This window comes from Eublepharis macularius, chromosome 9 (assembly GCF_028583425.1).
Source record: "Eublepharis macularius isolate TG4126 chromosome 9, MPM_Emac_v1.0, whole genome shotgun sequence".
NCBI classification, from domain to species: Eukaryota; Metazoa; Chordata; class Lepidosauria; order Squamata; family Eublepharidae; genus Eublepharis; species Eublepharis macularius.
Window position 1 is genome coordinate 4,983,437 of NC_072798.1, and position 7,914 is coordinate 4,991,350.

Sequence of the window (7,914 nt, forward strand, 5' to 3'; positions counted from 1 at the left end):
ACAGGGTTGCCTCCCCCACAGTGGGGGTGGGGGATGCTCTGCCCCCAGCTGTCAGCTGACAAATGAAAGACCTCTAAAACGTCCTATCATTGATAGCCCTGCTCTGATCTCACAAAGTGGAGCACGTGGCCTCCTTTACTGAGTCCAGCCATCTCATTTGGGGTCCTCCTCTTTTCCTACTGCCTTCCACTTTTCCTACCACTATTGTCTGCTCCAGTAAGTCGTCTTCTCATGAAGTTCCAGGTAAAACCATAGTGTTTCGGCCAATTCCTAGAGAGGCATGATGTCACTTCCGGGTTTTTATCGTGGCCCTTTGATGTGCCGTCTATAGGTCTTTTGAGCATTGTTCCCTAATTTGATACCTGCCCTATGTTTCAGGAAAGTGGGCATTGCCCTAGCAAGTGATTCCCAACTTGAAACAGCTGCTGGAGGTGGGATGGATAAGCTGCAAGCCTCTTGGCAGGAATGATAATAAATATGGCTCTTGGTTGCTGGCAATTGTGAAATGTAGCTTTCCACCAGCTGCAGAGTATGGTTGCTTTAAAAGATAAATTGCGAAAGCACACAGGTGCAATTTAGAGGGAAGGGGGGTTTAACCCCTCACTCTTCTCTTGGTTTTGCTAATCAGATCCAGGCTTTCTGCACTAGTATTATCCTTTTAAAGATGAGGACAGGCAGGTTTTAAAAGGACATACCTTTTTTGCTTTAAAGAGACAACAAGGAGACGCAGGGCTTAAAGAGTTAAATCCTCTCTTCCCTTCCAGTGCAACCCAAGTTGAAATTGCAGCCATGTTCACAGTTTACTTTTTACACACTGGTGGCAATCTGTGATCGTCACTGTATGTTCGGCCCTGAGCTGCGAATTAGGAAGTCCCCAGTTCAAATCTTGCCTCTGCAACCAACTCATTAGTAACCCATCATCTGCAATGCTGGGATCATGGTATGGTTCTTACAAGCACTGGAGAAATATTGTGGACAGGAAGTATTCCGAGCTCCCTGACCCGGAAACTGCAGCTGGTTCAGAATGCAGCAGCGCGTGCTATTGTAGGAGCGCCAACTGGAGTGCATATACCACCTATATAGTGCCAGCTGCATTGGCTGCCAGTGGAGTACCGGATCAGGTTCAAGGATTTGGTATTAACCTACACAGCCCTATGCAGACCGCGAGACCACCTCTCCCCATACGTGCACCAGAGGACACTCTGATCAGGACAGAAACATCTATTGGTGGCCCCTGACCCCAAGGAGGCCTGCCTGACCTCAAACAGAGCCAGGACATTCTCGGTCTCCAGCTTGGTGGAACTCTCTGTCCACTGAGATCAGGGCCCGGCAGGATGTGTTATCGTTTCGCCAGGCCTGTAAGATAGAGATATTCCACCAGGCATATGGTTGGGGTTGGGGTTGGCCTCCACTGGCTGAAAAAATGGAGAAGAATAAAATTTGAATCCCTCCCTACTAGGGTAGTCCACCACCTTATCTTGTCGAGCTGTGTCTGCTGCTATTGGTGGCTGTTCTCTGAGTGTATATTTTTACACTCAGAAATAATGTTTTTTAAAAATTGATTTATGGTTTTAATTGTATAAATTAATTTTGATGTGTTTTTAAAATGTTGTAATCTGCCCCAAGCCCTTTATAAAAATAAAGTAAATAAAATAAGATGCCAAGTTGGAATAGCTTTAAACCCTTCATTGCCATTACACATTTGCACACCATGCAAGTATTCATACAACTTTCTTTTATGTTACATTTCAGACCTTGTTACCCCACCCCCAAAGTTAAGAAATAAGATGCCCCCTAGGTGGCAAAACTATAGACACACTCTTAAAAAACAAAGTCTGAAGGGTTGGCGTAACCACTCGGGACCAGCATGCTAGAATGAAACCAGTTGCTCTCCAACATTTCTAACCAAGTTTTGGTTAAAAAATGGCAATGCTTACAAATCCGATCCCCTGGAGTGGCTGATGGGTGAACCAGAAAGCCATTTTTCTGAATTTGTTCACTTAGGGTGGTTGGACCATGGGGACAAATTGCATCAGTGATGAAGAAGGAGAAGGAGACACTGAAATAAAGATGCTAAGGGGTGGGTGGGAGCAAGCAACAGACACTTGGACAAAAGAAAGACAACTGAAACAGGAATAGCAGCACTGGCAGCAGCTCCCATATGGATGTGAAATAATTGCTAGGCAGAGGAGGAAGTTGTGAAAACGTACCTAGGCGAGTGTGGGAAGTATGGGCTTGTTGAAAAGTCCTCCCTTAACATCCTCTGGGGCCTAATCTTTTCCAAGCAGCCTTATGCAGTGGTTAAAGCATGAGGTTAGGATCTGGGAGACCTGAGTTCAAAACTCCACACTGTCCAGAAGTTTGCTGGGTGACTTTGGTCCAATCTCAAATCATCTGAAGGATTACGGCGAAGATTAAATGAAGAAAGGAGAACCTAGTACAGGTCTTTGACGGAAGGGCTGGATTTAAACAGAATTAAACTGCTAGATTCAGGGCCAAACTACACGTGACAGCAGCCACGGGTCCATCCCGTGATTGCCGAATGCCATTTTAGAAGCAGTTGTAGTTTTTCAAAATTTGCTGCAAGGCCCCAATCCGGATTGTGCATAAGGTGCGGCAGTCCCAGGAGCTCTTGTGTCCCCCCACTACCATGGGCTCACGTCTGCCTGCAGGCTGCTTGCTGATCTGTGGCTAGGTTTGCCAGCTTGCTCCTCTGGGTGGGAATCCCCTAGACTTCCCCATCCCAAAGCAAACTGAGCCTGCTTGTCTTTTGACCTCATTGTGACAGCAATCCCCCAACCAACCCTTCTCACTGGCTGACTTCTCCCATGTCCTATAGGAAGCAGAACTGCACGGCAGAGAGAAGAGATGAGCAGGCCAGGAAGAAGGGCCAGGGGAGATATGGCTGCAAGGTGTCATGTAACTCTGAAAGGGGAATGTGATATCCCTGGACGGCAAAGTGGCAACCCCAGCCCTGCTGCTGGATGGCAAGACTCGGCCTCTCCCTTCCTCCACAAGCAAGCAGAACCCTGCCCATCCTACATTCACAGATTTGAAGACGATGTGCATGGGAATCACCAAAAGAGGCTTGCTCAACTTACAACAACAAAAATGATTGTTAGGGCTGAGCTGGAAGGTTTTGCAAAAGAATCTTTGAAACCCCCAAAGTTGCCTCTTCACAGTAAGGGAAGGACGCATCACTATCACTCTGATTGGGTATTGTGATGACCTAGTCAAATCTGATTGGCTGTATGATGATTTGATGAAATTACGTTGCCTATAGGATCCCTGATTGGTTGGGACTGCTTCCAAAGGAATACCCTGTTTTTTTAAAAAGCAGATGGCACTGGAGCTGCAGACCAGGGAAGGAGGTAGCTGTTAAAAAGCATATGCAAAAAGGGTAAGAAAGGGTCCAACCTCCCAACCTCCTCTCTGAAAACCAAAACGGGTGAAAACTTTGATTCAGCCAAGTCAAAGAATCCTCCTTGCGTCAATAAGTAAGGAAAGCTCCTTATAAACTCTTGAGCACTCATATAAGAGTCGGAAGCTCAGGAGCAGAGCAGAGGCACCAGAGGTAGAATCCCTGGTGCCTGTACTTCAAGCATCTCAGATAGTTTAGGTGGGTAGCTGTGTTGGTCTGGAGTAAACCAGCAGGCTTTGAGTCCAGTGGCAACTTAGAGAACAGGAAGATTTTCAGTGTCAGCTTTTGAGAGTCAGCTCTCGAAAGTCAGCTCTGACTCTCGAAAGCTTACACTCTGAAAATCTTCTTGGTCTCTTAAGATGCCACTGGACTCTTAAACTAAGGATCTGAGAGTCTCTCTACATGAGACATCTTACATGAGGACACTCAAGTGTAGGAAGATGCAATGTTAGCCGGGAAGCGTAGTTTAAAAAGACAGAGCCAGAGGCTCTGTCAATTTCACCTCTGTACACAAAGCTGGCGGAGATCACTCCTCATAGGGTTTGTTAATTTCATCTTTGCTTCCTCAAGGGAAGGTGAAATTGATAGAGCCTTCTGGGACATGAAGAAGAAATTAACAAATCTCTGAGGAACAACCTCTGTCAGCTCAGTGTAGACAGGTGAAATTGACAGAGCCTTTGGCTCTGTCTTTTTAAACTATGCTTCCTGGCTACCATTGCCTCTCCGTACACTTGAGCACCCTCGTGTAAGATGTCTCGTTCAGAGAGACTCTCAGATAGTAGGTAAGCTGCCCTGCTAAGATGCTGGAGAGCTACTGCCATACAGAGTTAGGACATACTCTCACGAATTTCTATCTTATCATCAAAATGATGCCACGTGACTTCTACGTACTCACCATTCCTCCTTTAAGGCCAGGAAGCCCTGCGGGTCCCCTGGGGCACAGCTGCGGCCGTCCTTTTTTGCCCTTTTCACCCTAAAAAGAAAACACCAACTTGCTGTATGTGTGTGTGTGTGTGTGTGTGTGCAAAGATCTTCTCATCCAATCCTTTGGCCACCCCTTTTCCTTTAATGTCAGTCGTTCTCTTGTATCCAAAGCCATTTTCTACACCAACACAGAGAGAACACCTACAGCGGTAACTACAAGCCTATAAATCTATAAAGCGCACCGTACAGCAACCAAAAGCTAGACGATAAGGATAATATCAAAACATTTGCTGGTAATAAAGTGCTCGGTGCGAATGCAATGCAACAGTAGGCCAACACAATAACACATATGGAATGGAAATACTGACTCTCTGGGCTTGCTCATGCTGCCAGGGACACCAGCAGCCTGAACGAAGAAAAGAATTGCTTCATGGCATTGCTAAAGACTGTTGTGGTTCCACTGGTGGACTGCGTATTTCCATTTCATGTGTGTTATTGTGTTGGCATACTGTTGCACTGCATTCGCACCGAGCACTTTATTACCAGCAAATGTTTTGATATTATACTTATGGTCTAGCTTTGGGTTGCTGTACGGTGCGATTTATAGATTTATAGGCTTGTAGTTACCGCTGTAGGTGTTCTCTCTCTGTTGCAAGTTTACTACACGGAGTTGCCCTTTGTCGTTTTTTATTTTGTACACCAGGGCAGATCACGTGGAACTGTTTCACCCGTCATCAGGAGATGGTTCTGAACATGTAATGTTTGGGCTCCAACTCAAGCCAATAGTTTTAGAATGGCAATGCCATCAACACTGAGAATAATAATAATAACATTTGATTTATATACATAACTCCTCGGTTGATTTTGGCTTATTATGTGCCTTACAATTGTGTTCTGAAAGCAAGAAAATAGATTTTGGCTTTTCGTTGTGCCTTATATTTGAGTTTTGATAGCAAGAAAATTAAACTCTTTTGTACGTGGTCCTGTTCTTCGGCTTCGTTTCATTTTGTTTGGGACCACCCCCTCTTGGATTTGCTCTTCAATAGTTTTAGAATAGCAATGCCATCAGCACTGAGAATAATAATAATAACATTTGATTTATATACTGACCTTCAGGATGACTTAACACCCACTCAAAGTGGTTTACAAAGTGTGTCATTATTATCCCCACAACAATCACCCTGTGAGGTGGGTGGGGCTGAGAGAGCTCCAAGAGAGCTGTGACTGACCCAAGGTCCCCCAGCTGGTTTCAAGTGGAGGAGTGGGGAATCAAACCCGGCTCTCCAGATTAGAGTCCCGCGCTCTTAACCACCACACCAAAGTGGCTCTCCCAAACTGGCTCTTATCTGGTATGGCGGCCAGTCTTGCGAATGTTTTTCAGGGACATGACCAAGGCCCGCTGCCTTCTTGCCAAAGGCCACTCATTTGCTGTGGTCCCACCAGATCACTTGTACCCTCTAAAGGGAGGACAGAGCCCCAGCTAAGCATTTGATAGGCTGCTACTCTGGGTCCTTCATGGAGGTTGAAGGAACACAGGAGCAAAGGTGAGTGGGTGGAATGAAACTTTGTAAGTAGGACTGCCAATTCCAGGTTGGGAAATTCCTGGAGATTGGGGGGGGGAGCCTGGGGGGGTATGGTGAGGCACCTTATCAGGGTATGATGCCAGAGAATCCCCCCTCCAAACAGCCGTTTCCTCCAAGGAAACAGATCTAAGTCATCTGGAGATCAGTTGTAATTCCAGGCCCCATTTGGAAGTTGACAACCAGTTTAGTGCACTGGTTAAGAGTGGCAGGACTCTAATCTGGAGAGCCAGGTTTGATTCCCCTCTCTTCTGCTTGAAGCCAGCTGAGGGACCTTGGGTCAGTCACAGCTCTCTCAGAGCTCTCTCAGCCCCACCTACCTCACATGGTGTTTTGTTGTGAGGATAATAATAACACACTTCGTAAACTGCTCTGAGTGGGCATTAAGTTGTCCTGAGGGGTGGTATATACATCGAATGTTATTATTATTATTTGTAAGCCAGGCTGGTGGGGGAGGGAATTGAGTTGGTAGCAAAACACAGCTGTGCTTTTAGGGTATGGGAGCTGATTTTCTAAGCATCTGATGAAGAGAGCTGTGGTTCTCAAAAGCTTATGCTACAATAAAGTTGGTTTGTCTTAAAGGTCCTACTGAACTCTTTACGGTTTTCTAAGCGACAGCTCCTTGCCTTCAGAGCAGCCTATCTCCGAAAACAGGTTTATCCCACTGCTGAGTTCAGCTCCAGAGCTTCCAACATGGGAAAATGCATTTTGAGCTGGAGTTTGGGCTGATTCACTGAGAGCCAAGCTACAAGTGACGCCTGACACAGACTGGACACTTGTCAGCTTCCCTCAAGTTTTGATGGGAAATGTAGGCATCCAGGTATTGCAGCTGTAATGGAGAGCCAAGCAATAAAACCAGGATGCCTACATTTCCCATCAAAACTTGAGGGAAGCTGACAAGTGTCCAACCTGTGTAAGGCGTCACCTGTAGCTTGGCTCTAAGTCTTTCTTCAGTCTGATGTACGACATTAGAATAAAAAATAATGATACAGTTGTAGGACTCCTTTAGGTCCCATTTCCAAGACAGCACATGATAAAGCTCAAAACATACCATTAGAGGAACTTTGCTGTATCAGACTTATGGTCCATTCAGTCCAGCCAATCCTGGGTCCAATAGCAGCCCACCAGATTACCCTCCTCCCATGGCCTGCAGAAGGGGCTCAGAAACGAAAGCTTCCCTTGCTCTGCTCCTCCACAATTGGTATTCAAATTATCCTCTGGATAGAGAGGCTGTATTCAGATATTGTGGCAAACGCTTATTTTGGTAGTCGTGTTAGTCTGTCTGTAGCAGCAGAAAGAGCAAGAGTCCAGTAGCACCTAGAAGACTAACAAAATTGGTGGTAGGGAATGAGCTTTCGTGAGTCACAGCTCATTTCTTCTGATACATGGTATCTGAAGAAGTGAGCTCTGACTCACAAAAACTCATACCCTACCACAAATTTTGTTAGTCTTATAGGTGCTACTGGACTCTTTCTCATTTCTACTTGTTTGTTTGTTTTTAAACATTTGTATCCTGACTCAAGGAGATGAATGGGTGGCCCATCCTCTTGGAATCGGTGTGATTCTCCCTTTGAAAGCCATTTCAGTCAGCTATCCCCACGTGCGGTAGCAGTGAGTTCCACAAGTTAATTATGTATGTGAAGAAATACTTTCTTCCGTCCTTTCTGCCTACTAGTTTCACTGGGTGCCTTTGATTTTGGAAGGAAAAACTATCCTTATCTCACATCTCCACACCATGCCTCCTTTAATAAACTTCCATCGGGCTAATCAGCCTGCCTTCGTTTTTTAAGGTTGTAGTCACTCTTTGTCAGCCTTGATGTATTCCAGAGATGACTTGGCAGTCTGCTGTGGCTCAAACAACAGCCTTATGGCACCTGAAAAATTCTGACGTGCAAGATTTGGCTTTATCCACCTGGAGCATGCTCTCGGGCACAAAGGCAGCTCCCAGTTGGAGATTTAGGTACCAACAGACTCTTTCTGACTTTATTG